This window comes from Ochotona princeps, chromosome 2, assembly GCF_030435755.1.
Source record: "Ochotona princeps isolate mOchPri1 chromosome 2, mOchPri1.hap1, whole genome shotgun sequence".
Lineage (NCBI taxonomy): Eukaryota > Metazoa > Chordata > Mammalia > Lagomorpha > Ochotonidae > Ochotona > Ochotona princeps.
In genome coordinates this window covers 151,818,858-151,834,855 of record NC_080833.1, presented here as the reverse complement: position 1 = coordinate 151,834,855, position 15,998 = coordinate 151,818,858, and positions in this window count along the sequence as shown.

Here is a 15,998-nt window from a genome sequence, read left to right as displayed (position 1 = left end):
GAGTGGCTCAGCAAATGAAAGATTATTCTGTCTCCTCATCCTCTCTGTAAATCTGACTTTACAGTAAGAATATTTTTTAAAGATTTATTTATTTTTGGGGGGAAGCCAGACATGTAGAAAGGAGAGAGGACAATCTTCTGTCCAATGATTCCCTCCGCAAAGTGGCCGCAACAGCTGGAGCTGAGCCGATCTGAAGCCAGGAGCCCAGGTCCTCCTCCAGGTCTCCCATGTGGGTGCAGGGTCCCAAGGCTTTGGGCCATCTTCAACTGCTTTCCCAGGCCACAAGCAGCGAGCCGGATGGGAAGCGGGACTGCCAGGAGTAGACGCAGTGCCCATATGGGATTCAAGGCGAGGACTTTAACTGCTAGGCCACCTCACCAGGTCCAAAATCTTAACTCTCCAACTAAAATACTGAAGGCCAGTACATTGTGAGCTGAACATATCCCATGTTGGTAGCCCATTCCTAAACCAATGCTGGCCTTTTTTTCAAGGATAACTAGTATGTCAGAATTACTCCATATGCACGGGGCTGAAACTTCCTAAACACACATGCAAGCAAGAATTGTAAAGAAAGATTGCTTGTGTGAGCATGAACTTCACCCAATTAAGGTTCTTAAATAGTTATCTGCTTTTAGCTCATTTCCTACTAAAAATTCAATGTCTCAATTTTCCGTTAGGCTGTTACAGCTTCGTCTGTTAAGCATAGCCCCACGTTCCCTAGCATCACCTAGTAGATCATTCTTGATCTCGGAGCTTCTGATGAGCTGTGTGAATTCCAAGTGAGATTTGCCTTACTGGAATTATGCATACATGTTAGTAAGGATTGTTTTCCATCATTTAGGGACCAAGTGATTTCTAGAAAAGCCATAATGTTGAGAGTACTTCTGAAGTTTTTACTGTTACGGCATGGTAGAGAAACTGACATGTGCGTTGGACTAGACGTTAATTTGTCAGCATTGGCCAGCAACATTCCTCGTGTAGACAAACGTGGGAGTAATGCTCAAACGCTCAATACCGAGATAGGAGAAGATCAGACAAGGATGAAAGTCTGGCGCTTCTCTGCCTCGTGGAGGTGTTTGTGGAAGTAGGAAGTGGGATGCTTCACAAAGTCCGTAAAAATGGAGTCAAAAGAGAAGTTTCCATACAGACTTGAAATCCATACGTTGGCTTTCATGAGCATTCTCCACAAACATTTTAAAGACTGGTTGAAAGAGACAGTGTATGTGAGTTCTATAGCTCACCAATGTTAGGAAAAGTACACCTGTTCCTGGTTAAGTACCCAACTTGTGAGAATTCCATAATTTTTAGCTTGTATTTTCTGCCTTCTGGCTAGATGTGTTTTGGATTTTTATTCTTTGGACGCTGTGGGTAAAAAGTGGGAAATTAATGATGATCAAATTAGACAATGGACCTACTTATTAGCTCTAGAGGAAGTCTAACTACAATGAAAATTAGACTTGTGGATTATTTGAGTTACAATTCCCTCACTTTTTTTATGAAGTACGTTGCATTACGTGACAGTTTCATAGGCTCTGGGATTCCCCCAACCCCTCCCCATGCCATCCCCCCATGGTGGATTGTTCCACCTTGTTGCAGTATTACAGTTCAAATTAAGTCAAGATTCTGTCATAGCAACCATGTAGTTTGCATCGTGTCCAGCATCTTATTGTCCAGATAAACTCCAGGTTTCTTGGGGAGACCATCTCTGGTCTGAAAATAGAGCTGGCAGAATATCATCCCAATCAATTAAAAGCCACAACAAAACATAGGCAACAATTTACAACATGATGGAGTTAATTGAGATGGTATTGAGTAATCAGTACGTTAAAATGCAAGTTCTTAACCACATCCTGTGAGTACTTCATTGGCATTTCAATTTTAGTTTATACATGGAACCGGCTTCTATACACCTTAAAATGGCTATAGGGTACTATTCAGCTGTCTCGTGTCTATTTTCATTGGAGTATTTAGCAGTTTATAGTGTTAAAACATAATGTTGCTGAACTTGGCAGATTTTAGGATAGTCTAAACTGGCTTATAACTCTGACAAGGCATTTGTCAACAGTTGAGGTGCAGAACAGTTTTAGGAGGGGTGTGCAGAGAAATCTTCAATGCTTTAGTGAGGAGTAACCAATCTTTGTGTCCTCCCTAGTAAGGTATGTGTGAGTCCACGCCGAACATTTCCTCCTGGTTCTAAGCTTTCCTTGTTGTTCTCTATCCTAATGTTTTTTTTTTTTTTGGGGGGGGTCTCTGCAGCGACCCTGATGGTCCTTGCAGGAGAGGGTGGGGATCCAAAGTTGGAACTAAGTAAGGATCAGAGAAAGCTCCTCTCCCTAGTCCCAAAGGAAGTTTACTGTTCTTCTGTTTCTGCAGACTGCTCAGGGCTCCTGGCTGTTGTTCCGATGACCTTGGATCCTGTCAGGAAGGATTTGGGCTTCTTCCATCCCATGTGGGAGATCCAGATGGGGGTGGATGACCTCAGAATTCTCAGGCTCTGAAGGCACTCCAATTCCCTGTGTTCTTCTTGGCGGTTGGGATGTAGTCCTTGGTGCCCGTTGTGATAGTCCTTGGTGAGGATGCGGGAGTCTACATGGTTGGGATACAAGCCTCCTCCTGTCCACCTGCTCCACTCTGGGGTGCCCCCCTGCTCTGTGTGTACGACCTGTTAAGAGATTGTCAGGATCGCTCTTGATTCCCCCTATATGTCTTTGTAGTTTGAGTTACTTGTTCCATTCCTGACAGGTTATACTTCACGTCTTCCTCACATTCTAAGCAGATGGAAGATTTCTCTGCTCTCCCACCCCATTTCTGGGTAGCATAGGGTCTTAAAAGTATATCAGGTTTTACAATTCTTTGATGTAGATCATAAGCAGTTTGACTCACATTGATTGTTGGTTCATTGGTTACATCACAATATCTTAATGCATGAGCTACAGACTGTTTGGGCTTGGAATAATACTACATTTTACAGGTACTGTTTTTCGAACTGGCATCATTTCATCTTAAATTAAGGCAAATATGTGGTATCTAACCGTCTGGGATTGGCTCATTTCCCTTAGCATTATGGTTTCCAGTTGGGCCCATTTGGCTACAAGACTGCCTTTCATTTTGTTTAAAGCTGAGTAGTATTTCATGGAGTAAATGAACCATAGCTTTCTTATCCAGTCTTCTGCTCATAAGCATTTCGGTTACTTCCATGGTTGTATAATTGATTGTGTTGCTATGAACATAGGAGTGCATGTTGGTTTCTCGTGTAATAGTTGTTTTGGATATATTCCTAGGAGTGCTATTGCTGGATCATATGGTATGCAGACTTTCTGTTGTTCGAGTGTTCTCCATACTGATTCCCCTAGAGGCTGTACAAATCTGCAGTCCCACCAGCAGTGGAGTAAGGTTCCCTTTTCCCCACATCCTCGCCAGCAAGTGTTGGTGGTGGTTTTTTGTATGTGAGCCATCCTCACTGGCGTTAGGTGGTATCTCATTATTGTCTTAATTTGTACTTCCCTTATTGCCAGGGAAAGCTGAGCGTTTTTTCATGTTTGTTTGCCATTTGGGTTTGTTCCTTTGTGAAATGTCTGCCCATTTCTTGAGTGGTTTGTTTTGGTTGTTCTGGAGATGTTTGTATATTCTGGAGATTAGCCCCATATCACCTATGTAGTGTGCAATGATCTTCTCCCATTCTGTGGGCTGCTTTTTTACTTTGTTGATTGTTTCCCTTGCTGTGCAGAAGCTTCTTAGTTTGATGTAGATACATTCATTTGTTCGTGTCTTGATTGCTGTTTTTGGTGTCCTTTTCAGGAAGTCGGGACCTACCCCTAGATCTTGCAGAGTATTTCCAACATTTTCTTCCAAATGTTTGAAGGTTTCTGGATATAGGTTTAGGTCTTTTATCCATGTAGATTTGATGTTAGTGTATGGTGAGAGATGTGGGTCTATCTTTTTGTTTCTGCAGGCTATCAACCAGTTGTCCCAACAGCATTTATTGAACAGACCTTTCCATTTGCCTGGATTGTCGTTTGTCTTTTTGTCAAAGATTATTTGGCTGTATCTGTGTGGGTTCCCTTCTGGTGTTTCTATTCTGCTCCATTGATCTTCCTCTCTATCTTTGTGCCAGTACCAGGCTGTTTTGATAACCACTGCCCCATAGTATGTCCAGGGGTTTGGAACTGTAATTCGCCCTGCTAACTTCCTGTGCTTCAGGATGGTTCTAGCTATTCTTGGGTTTTTGTGTTTCCAAATGAACCTTTGAATCATTGTTTCCAGTTCCATGAAGAATGTTTTGGGTAATGTGATTGGAATTGCATTGAATGTATATATTGCTTTTGGTAGTATAGACATTTTAATGATACTGATTTTACCTATCCAGGGGCATGGGATGTTACTCCATCTTCTGAGGTCTTGTTCAATTTCTTTTTTAAGTAGTTTGTAGTTTTCTTCAAATGGGTCTCCTACATTTTTGGTTAGGTTTATTCCCAGATACTTCATAGTTTTCTGTTATTTTGAATGATATCTTGCTGATTAGATCCCTTTCCATCTTGGGGCTGTTTGCATACACTATAGCTGCTTTTCGTTACGTCATTTTGTACCCTGCCACTCTACCAAACTCTCGTATAAGTTCTAGCTGTCTCTGTATTGAGTCTCTTGGCTCTTCTAAAGAAACATAACACATCGCCATGGAGGAAAAAGACACGAGGTGTAGTTAAGCGAGGGAGTGAAAGTGAGGGTTTGTTCTTTGTGGCAGATTGTAAGAACAAAAGGTGAATTTTTGAATATTTTTCACCATTGCAAAGAATCTTGCTGGTAAAATAATGCACCAGTCAAAACCTGATAGTTCCAATTGTTTGCATGTAATAGTTAGCAGACGCATGTCTCCATAATTTTCTCATTAAATCAGTCTGAATGTTCCACAACAATTAAAATCCTCATGTTTTAAGTTTCTGGTTACTTGAATATATAAGGTGGTCATAATTTTAAGTGCAACTTTTTACATTTTTAAGATCAATTGACACAAATATGCATCCACGGGGACTCTGTAAGGTTTTGCTGCATGTAAAGCAAACATTGGGAAGTGATGAAATGGGAGTGAATAGATCTAGTTATGTAGTTCCTTGGATAATTTCTATGTGCTTAAACACTCAAATTCCTTCCATCTAGCTTTATATGTATTAACTGTATGTTATATATAATGTGTAGACGCGTCCACATATGTATGTACACACAGCATGTTATTGGTAACTGTCATCACCTTGTCCTACTATAGAACACCAGAACTTAGTTCTTCTACCCAGCCATTACTTTCAACTTGTCCATCAGACTTCTCCCATTTTTCTATCCCTCTCCCTTCTTCCCCCCAATCTGTGATATTATTCTAAATTCACATGAGATCAACTTTAAATTCCAAACAATGTTTCAAAAAGTTTGTAGAAGACAGAATTAAAGATCTGTTTATCTTGATGAAAAAGGTTTTAAAATTTGCGTTTTTCATAAAATGAACACCATGAATGCATATACAGGTCTCGACAATAGTCCCTAGTGACCTTTCACCTTTCTCTAGTGTTGGTTAGATTTCGTTTCTCAGCTCTCCTCTAATTTCTTTTTGCTGTTTTTAACATTTATTTTATTTTCATTACAAAGTCAGATATACAGAGAGGAGGAGAGACAGAGGAAGATGTCCCATCCGATGATTCATTCCCCAAGTGAGTGCAATGGCCCGTGCTGCACCGATCTGAAGCCAGGTGCCTGGAGCTGTTTCCAGGTGTCCCATGTGGGTGCAGGGTCCCAAGGCTTTGGGCTGTCTTTGACTGCTTTCGCAAGCCACAAGCGGGGAGCTGGATGGAAAGTGGAGCTGCTGGGATTAGAGCCGGCACCCATACAGGATCCTGGAGCGTTGAAGGCAAAGACCTTAGCTGCTAGGCCACGCCGCCGGGCCCAGCTCTCTAATTTCTTTTCAATGTTTTGTTTCTAGGTTAGTCTATAAGTTTGCTGGTTTTATTTCTTTTGGAAATAACCTTTGTTTCACTGATCTTTCATGTTTTTCTCTTCATTTGCTGGTTTGATCTTTATTTCTTTACTAACTTTGGGATTTAGTTAATTCTGCCTTCTCTAGATACCCAAATGCACCTAACCTGTTTGAAACCTTTCCACTTTTTTATGTAGGCATTTAATGCTTCAACCTTTACTTAGTATTTCTTTAGATGTCTTCTGTAAGTTTTGAAATGCTGTATTTTCATTTCATTCAATTTTTAAGTTTTCTTTTGGATTTCTTCCACATTTCTTCTTTGGATTTCAGGATCATAATATTTAATCTGCAGATGGTTTTGTTTTCAAGATTTATTTGAAAGGCAGATGTTACAAAGAGAAGATTTTCTGTCCACTGGTTCACTCTCCAAATGGCTGCAATGGCCGGAGCTGAACCAATCCCAAGCCTAGAGCCAGGAGCTTCTTTGAGGTCTTCCACACAGGTGCAGGGTCCAAGCACGAGAACTATCCTCCACTGCTTTTGCAGGCCATAAGCTGAGGGCTAGATGGGAAGTGAGTTCCCCGGAACATGAACCAGTGCCCACATGGATGCCGGTGTGCAAGGTGGAAGATTAGCCTCTTGAGCCACAGGGCCCGCCCCTCAATCTATGGCTTTGTATTACCAAATTTGTCTGGATTTATATTTTTGTGATTAGAAAAGATATGATGTACTTTTTGTTGTGATTTAATATGTGGTCTTAGAGGAAGTTTAGTGTATTCAAGTACATATTCTAAAGCTATTGCAATGAATGCTGTGTCAGTGTCTGTATACCCTAGAACTGTGGTTTTTCTCTCTTTTTTTTTTTTTTTTTTGCTTGACTGACATGTTAGTTGATTCCTTAACTCCACTTTTCTTGATCTGGAGCTTGACTCTCCCTTTAGATATGTTTGTGTTTTTTAAAAAGATTTATTTTGTTACAAAATCAGATATACAGAGAGGAGGAGAGACGGAGGAATATCTTCCGTCTGATGTTTACTCCCCAAGTGAGCACAATGGCCGGTGCTGCGCCGATCCAACCAGGAGCCTCCTCCAGGTCCCCCACGCAGGTGCAGGGTCCCAAGGCATTGGGCTGTCCTCGACTGTTTTCCCAGAGCACAAGCAGGGAGCTGGATGGAAAGTGGAGCTGCTGGGATTAGAGCTGGCATCCATATGGGATCCCGGGGCATTCAAGACGAGGACTTTAACACTAGGCCATACTGCCGGGCCCTCCCTTTAGATATAATAAGGCTTTTTAAGAAAATGACATGCTGTGGCATTGGATATATAGTACCTAATCTGTCCTATCTTATTGTTGAATTAATTCCTTGATCACTATCTGATGATCTTTGTATCTTTTTATAGCTTTTGGCTGAAGTGTATTTTGTCTAATGCACTACTCCTGCTTGCTTTAGGTTTCCACTTAGGTAGAACATTTTTTCCCATCTTTTCACCAGTGTGTGTCTTTACTAATGAGTTCTTAAGGTACATATCCTTGGTTATTTTTTAATCCATTTAGCCAAACTATATCTTACCTGGGAGTGTGGTCCATTGACTTTCAAAGCTGTTGCTAATAAGTAGTAACAGTAAGTAGCTGTTATTATAAGTAATCTATGCACTTAAAAATTAGTTGGTTTCTTCTGAGTATTTTTCATCCAGTTATGGGTGAGCTTCAAAGTTTTCCATTTTGGGCCCAGCACAATAGCGTAGTGGTTAAAGTCCTCACCTTTCACATGCCAGGATCCCATATGGGCACTGTTTCTAATCCCGGGGGCTCTGCTTCCCATCCAGCTCCCTGCTTGTGGCCTGGGAAAGCAGTCAAGGATGACCCACAGCCTTGGGACCCTGCACCCACATGGGGGGCCCGCGCTCCTGGCTTCGGACTGACTGAGCTCCAGCCATTGCGGCCACTCGGAGTGAGCTATCGGACGGAAGATCTTCCTCTCTGTCTCTCCTCTCTGTATATCCGACTTTGTAATGAGAATAAATAGAAGTTTTGCATGTTCTCATGATGCTAGCCTGCTACCTTTTTTTTTGCTTCTGTCTGTACATTTCCCTCAAACAAGTTTTAGGAGGCCAGTTGATTCTGATGACTTTCCTGACTTTCACTCATTTTGGAGAATATTTAAGTTATAAAGGATAGTTCTACTCAGCCAAGTATTTTTGGCTGATAGGCTTACTTTTTCTTCACAACTTGAAATAAACCATTCAATTCCCTCTTGGCCTATAAAATTTCTGTTTGACAATGTTGTTTGTTTAGTGGAGGTCCCCTTGAAAACGACAGTGCTTTCCTTTTGAGAATGAACAATTGTTTGTACTTAAAAGAGCCGGACCACAATAGGTCAAGGGAACGTGGATCTTTTCTGATCCTGTCAATTGACATCCTATGGGCCTTCTGTACTTGGAGGTGTACTTATTAAGATCAGGGAAGTTATGAGCTGTTTCATTGAATATGCGGCATACTCTCTTCCTCTCAGGAATTCCAAGAAAATATTCATTTCAGTAAGGTCTCAAAGCTCTCGGGCTGCTTTCATTCCCTTTCTCACATTTTTTTAAAAGCTGGCTAGAAAATATTGAACCTGTCTTCAAGTTCAAATATTTTTTAATTCTGTTGCTCTTCATTTATCTTGACTTTCAACTATTTTCATTTTTAATTTTTCTTTAAGAAATACTTGATTTGCAAGGTAGATAAAGAGGGGGAGACAGATCCTCCATCTCAATGGCTGACATCAAGGCCTGGGCCACTGGATAGCCAGGAGCCTGGAGCTCTGTCCCTCTTGTAGCTGACAGGGACCCAAGTACCTCTGCCCTCTTCTGCTGCCTCTGCAGACATATTAGCAGACATCTGGATCCAAGGTAGAATGGCCAAGACTGGAATCGGAGCTCATAGGAGATCAGTACACAGGCAGTAGCTCACCCTGCTGCTCACAAGAGCCAGTCCACAGTTGATTTTGTAATATTTGTTCAATTCCTCAAGGTCAGTCCTTGCCAAATTTCTCATATCATGCATTGATTTTCTAATTTCATTTTCTGTTGAAGTGTCTTATGTCTTTTTGAGTGTTCCACATCATTCTTTTTGGATTCTTTATTTTATTGGAATGCAGGTTTACAGAGAGAAGCAGAGACACAGAAATATCTTCCATCCACTGGTTTATTTACCCAGTGTCCAGAATGGCCAGAGCTGAGCCAATCCAAAGCCAGGGGCTTCTTCCAGATCTCCCTCATGGGTGCACAGTCCCAAGGCTTTAGGCTGTCCTCTACTGATTTCCCAGGCCACAAGCAGGGAGCTGGACGGGAAGCAAAGCATCCGGTATTAGAACCAGTGTCCAGATGGGATCCCGGCATGGTCGAAGTGAGGACTTTAGCTACTAGGCTACTGCACCAGACCCCTTAACTGCCAAGCTATCACGCCAGACCTCTCCCGTGTAAATTCTCAAATTTACTAGCATTCCTATGTATGCACCCTTAATTCTAATGTCGGTGTACACTAGGTATTAATGTTAAACACTTCAACAATGTGGGAGTAGTGTCTTATAGTATAAACAATTCTATATGTAAAACTTGCAAGGTTCATTTCTCAACATGCTTAAGCCTTTAGTATTTTGTCCCAGCTTTTCCATTCTACGATAGCCATACTTCTGTAGGACAATATTCTACAAGCAATTCTCTTCCTTAATAACCTGCTTATTTGCTCGATTTACATTTTGAAACAATCATGTAAGACTCCAAATTAAGACATTCTATAAATAAAAACATACCGCATTTTGGCCCAGGCGCAAGTGATGGTGAGGGGCCACGGCATGGCTGCAGACCCTGGCCTCAGCTGCTAGGGGGTCTCCAACAGTGGAGCTGACCCTCGACGCAGATCCCAGGGATCTCCAGCAGCTGAGTCCGTAGGTCTCCAGCATCAGCGGAGAAGTGAAGAGAGGGGGCGCAGCGGGGCTGGTAAGGCCTGGAGCAAGGGAAGGGGAGGGAGTGCGGCATGGCTTAAGACCCTCCCTGCACTGCAAGGGGAAGTCCAGCAGCAGCAGAGACCTGCTCTGCTGTACCTGGGGGTCTCCATCAGCATTGGCGACCCTCGCCTCGGCTGGTAGGCGTCTCCATCAGCGTCGGCGACCCTCGCCTAGGGTGCTGGGGGTCTACAACAGAGGAGGCGACCCTCGCCTTGGCTTGCAGGGGTCTCCAGCAGCAGCGGAAAAAGGAGGGGATGGAACGCGGTGCAGCTGGAAAGTCCAGGCTAAAGGGAAGGGGAGGGGCGTGGTACGGCTACAGCCCTTTGCTGCACTACAAGGGGATCCAACAGCAGCAGCGCCCAGACACAAGGGAAGGGGAGGGTCCCTGGCCCAGGGGAACACACTCACCGTGGCTTCCAGTGGTCTCCAGCAGCAGCTACCCTCGCCTCTGCTGCCAGAGGTCTGCAGCAGCGGTGGCGAGCTGAAGAGAGGGGGCGCAGTGGGGCTGGTAAGGCCTGGAGCAAGGGAAGGGGAGGGAGCGCGGCATAGCTTGAGACCCTCCCCGCACTGCGAGGGGAACTCCAGCAGCAGCAGAGACCTGCTCTGCTGTACCTGGGGGTCTCCATCAGCATTGGCGACCTCGCCTTGGCTGCCAGGGGTCTTCAGCAGCGGCGGCAACCCTCACCTCGTGTGCTGGGGGTCTCCAGCAGCGATGGTGACCCTGGCCTTGGCTTGCAGGGGTCTCCAGCACCAGCGGTGACCCTTGCCTTGGCTGCCGGGGGGTCTCCAGCAGCAGCAACGACCCTCGCCTTGGGTGCTTGGGGTCTCTAGCCGACCGGCCAGGGGAGGGGTGGGAGCAGCGCGCCTGGATAGCTCAGGCACATGGCGAGGGGAGCCTAAGGGGCATGGTGCATCTGGAGAGCCCAGGCGCGAGGGAAGGGGAGGGGCCGCAGAATGGCTGCAGACCTTCTCCTTGGCTGCCAGGGGTCTCCAGCAGCAGAGGCAACTCTCGACGGGGACCCCGCTGCTGGGGTCTCCACACCGAGGCCCTCACAACCTTCCTGTGTGTGTGGTATGGGGTGATGTTTGTTGGGCCGGGGTGTTGCAAGGTGGTGTCCCAGTGGGTCAAGAATCAGCCTGCCAAGCAGATGGCCTGTATGGGTGCTGCTTCAGATCCTGGCTGCTTCCCCCACAGGCCAGCTCCCAGCCGGTCCTCCTGGGAGAGCAGTGGAGGATGGCGCAGGGCTTTGTGCCCCTGTGCCCCTGTGCCCAGGGGGGACACCTGAAGGAAGCTCCTGGTTCCCGGGATTGTCGTGGCCCAGCCTCGGCTGGCTCTGGTGCTGGTCCTCAGGGAAGTGAGCCAGCAGATACAAGAAAGATTGCTCTCTCTCCCTCTCTGTTCCTCTGTGTTTCAAAGCAGTCCCACGTCAGCATGCGCACGGGCACTGTGGGAGCTGCATTCCCACGTCAGCGTGACCATGGGCATCTGGGAGTTGCAGTCCACGTCAGTGTTCCCACCAGTGTTTGGGAGTTGGAGTCCGACTTCAGCGTGGGCAAGCGCACTGTGGGAGCTGCAGTCCCACGTCAGAGTGCCTGAGTACTCTAGACGCTGAAGTCGTGAGGCATTTTGGGAAAAGATGTTCCACTAGGTAGCCTCCCATAGGCCGCTCTGGGACAAGAGACACCATCCCCTTGTCTCTCAAAGTGCATCGTGGGACGTATATTCCCAGCACCTCTTTTGCCGCTGGGCCGAGGCCAAGCCGAGCACAGCCGAGTACAGCCGAGCACAGCCGAGCTCAATCGAGCAGGTATGCAGTGCAGTGTCCGGGTTGCAGCACCAGGAGATGGTCAGGCTTTTTGGAGCACATTTGGGAACTTGTACTGTAGGTGGCAGAAGCCATGAGCAGGTATGACGTTGGCCGGGGAGCCACCTGGGCCTGGACAAGGGAACGCTTTCAGGGCTTGTGCTCCCAACAGCACGGGCCTGGATCCCTGGACTGTTTCCCAGCAGCCTTTCCTGCGTTCTACCCTGAACCCTTCTTTAGGGGAGGTGCACCCTTGCATCCCTGCCCTCTACTCAGGCACCCGTCGCCCCTTTCCCGCTTGTCCCTGCCTTGGCCATGCACCCCATCCCCTTGGGGAGGCCCTCACAACTGCCCTGTGTGTGGTATGGAGTGGTGATTGTTGGGGTGGAGTGGTCCAGGGTGGTGTCCCAGTGGGTCAAGAATCAGCCTGCCAGGCAGATGGCCTGTATGGGTGCTGCTTTAGATCCTGGCTGCTTCCCCCGCAGGCCAGCTCCCAGCCGATCCTCCTGGGAGAGCAGTGGAGGATGGTGCAGGGCTTTGTGCCCCTGTGCCCCTGTGCCCAGGTGGACACCTGGAGGAAGCTCCTGGTTCCCGGGATTGTCGTGGCCCAGCCTCGGCTGGCTCTGGTGCTGGTCCTCGGGGAAGTGAGCCAGCAGATGCAAGAAAGATTGCTCTCTCTCCCTCTCTGTTCCTCTGTGTTTCAAAGCAAATAGCACAGAGGAAGGCTGGCATGCACACAGGCAGGCATGCAGGCAGGAAGAGATAGACACCTGCTGCCCTCCTGGGAGGGAGCGTGCTGTGTGCTGTGTGCTGTGTGCTGTGCTCTGTCTCTACTGCTTTTTCCTGCGAATGCAGACCCTGAGGGCTTATGTAGGGCTTCCGTCATGGGACTCCTTTGCAACTTGTAAAGAGTGTGCTTGAGAGAGAAGGTCTCTGTGGCTGGGACTGCTTCCCTTGACTTGGCAGCAGTTAGGAGGAGCGTCCTGCAGTGAGTGCCGGTGGCCACGAGAGGGCAGGCGAAGCTGCCCTTTCTACCCCTGTTTCTCTGAAACTTGAGGAAAAGTAAGTGAAGAGGCTATTTTAGAAAGTATAAATTAAATAGAAACGGTTTTGCCAAGCATTTGGATTAAAGAACAGCTACTAGTAAGTATGTTTCTAGGGCTGCATCTTACTGTCACCCTGGGCCATTCCACAACATTTCATTATGCTTCTCCTACTACCAAACTGAAGCTCATTCTCTCCCTTTCCCTTTATTTTGTTTTGTTTCTAAGTTTTGCTTCTATTCACCATCTGCAATATCGGATCATTTTGGGCCTAGTCGTTATGACAGTCTCTCTGGTGGCCATGGTGGGCTCTATCCTACCTCTTACTTTTTACAAGAGAACTTCCCCATTATCTCATTTATTATTTCCAGTAGGCTTAAGAACAATAGTTTTATCATCCTGTTTATGGGTGTGGGATATTGGGTCTAACAACTTGGAGTAACTCATTCACAATCATACAGTCATGAAGTACCAGGGCTGAGCTCGTTGTCCCAGTTTTTTGTTTGTTGGGTTTTTGGGTTTTGTTTTGTTACTCTAAACTTTTGTAGTTGGTGGAAACAGATTGTGTGAACGAAAGCTGCAATCCCAGGAGGTAACCAGACGGAGGAAGGGGGTGTCATGAGTGAATGCTGTGCAGAGTGATGACATCACGCCAGCTGATACAAACAACCTGCCCATTGGATCTGCATGTCACTTTCCTGTAAGAGCCCACCTGATGTTTGTAACCAAGTGACAGTAAGGGGTGTTAGTGTATGTAAAGGTGGGAGAATGGGGAGTTCTAGTGTCTGGAAAATACCTGCAGGTGGTGCCATTAGTTCTTTGTAAAGTGCTGGTCTTAAAATGTGAAACCCAAAAGGAAAAGTTCTTGTGAAGCTTTAGGAAAATTAACAGACACTTGAATACTGGGTACCTTTGGGTACAATCATGTTTGAATTTTTGACCTTGAACTTGATTTGAATAAAGTCCTATTTTGTGAAGATACTAAAAGTTCTGGGGAACTAAATCCCAGGCTTCAACTTCCTTCAACAGTTCCTTTGTCATTTATTAGCTTAAGCTGCCTTTCTATTTTCAAATATAGGCAGTTCATCTTCTGTATAGATTCCCAATACAGTAGGGATTAAAAGTTGCTCAAAGCTAGGCAGTAAAACTTTCAGCCAAGAAAAAATCAAACGTCTGGATGGCCCAAGGGAGCAACTGACATTTCAGTTTTTTTAAATATTTATTCCCTGAATATTTCAAGTTTAAACATAGGCTTTGGATTAGTGCAACTTGGGTTCTGTGTCACTTATTCCATATTACCTCAGTATTATATTATGGATTCAATTTCTTGCTCAGTTTTTGGAAATGGAAGACAAATTAAGTTGTCAGGCAGGACTTTAACCTGTAGTTTGCATTTCCTGTTCTTGAATTGTAGTGCTAGAGTCTTCAATGTTATTAATTTTTGCTAACGTGAATAAGGAAGTGAAGTCCCAGGACTGTTTGGAAAACAGGATGAGCTTTAGTTAGGGAGGGTGGGGGTGTGTGAAATGATGGGTTTAATAAGGGAAGTGAATAGGAAGCAGCAACAAGATGGTCATGTTACATTTGTTGAAACCAGAGATTCTGAAAATATAGAAGTCACTTCAGAAAACAAGGACCTTGTAGGTATCATTCTCCTGTCTACTTCTCTTCCCCCCCAAAGTACTAATGTTGAAACAATTTTGATTTGATGGTGATACCGTTTATGGAAGGATTGTTTTTTTTACTGTAGAGGTGAGTCCTGTTTGGATAGAATTTGTACACAGATATAGTGAACATCTTTGGAAGTTATGTCACCAGTGACCGTGTGCTTTAAATCACTTGCGTTATTGTTATGATGATGATGATGATGATCAAGGCAATTGCAAAGCACTTACCCTTGAACATCTACCAAAAGTCTGAGGCTCTATGACATAATGTTGATGGATTGTGTTGTTGAAGAATTAACAAGATGAATGCCCTTTTCCCTACGGTTGTATGTACTTACATCTTAAACTTATTGCTAAAGAAGTAGGTGTCAGAGCGGCTGATTTAATTGTGCTCAGTATTTTGTGACAAACCACGAAAGAAATTCCATTAGTCAAGATATTTGCCGTTCTAATGAAGAGTAAAATCTGATGATTTAATAATGTTGGGATTATCTCATAACTAGTTGTTTAATTAAAGATCAAACATGCTAATGTGATTAGTAGATCTTATTATGAGACCTAATTAGGCCAGGGTTAAGCAAGAACTTCTGGCCCATTATCTCTTTCTGTATAGCTACAAACTACAAATGGTTTCTCTATTTCAGTTGTTACAATAAATGTCTTATGTGCATGAAAAGTATGAAATTCTAATTTTGGTGTCCATCTATAAAACTGTATTGCAGCGTAGTGATGTTTATTCATGTACATTGTCTACAGCTGCTTTCAGTTATAAAGGCAGAATTCTACAATTGTATGTAAGCATACAAAGATCATATAGCCCACAAAGCCTAAAACATTCAGTATTTGTAGAAAAAGCTGACATTTCAGATAAACTGTAGTGTCTTTCACATTTGTCCACTTCTTCACATTTCAACATCCATTATCCTGGTCTAGATCTTAGTTCTATATTGCCAAAATTGTTGCAGAAACCTCACAACTGGTATTCACATTCCTGGTTTTCCTTACCTTATCTTCCTAAAATATGCACACTTAAATATTTAATGATGTCTCCGTATTTACAGAAGAACCTACATAGTTCAACGCAAAGTGCTTCTTGGGTCACTCTACACTTCAGGGAAGGCTCCACCTGCTTGCTCATTATAGTCTATACTTAGGGTAACCATCTGATTTTTCCAGAAGGGATAAGTAAGTGTGAAAGAGGCCTTTATAGTCATTGAATTGAGAAAACAAGTGTAAAGCAATATTATTCTAGGCACATCGGGGTATATATATATATATATATATATATATATATATAGCGCCATATTACCAATTTTTCATCTGGTTGCTACACATTCCTGATCTCTATATGTACTTGTTCTTTTACTTCTACTAGAATTTCTTTTCCTCTTTGTATAAATATCTACCTGAAACATTTTTCCAAATCCAGTTTATAAAGAGCCATGTCTATGCACCTGTACTCATACATAATCTCTTTCTCCCACTGCACGCACACACACACACGCGCGCACACACACACACATACACACATACAC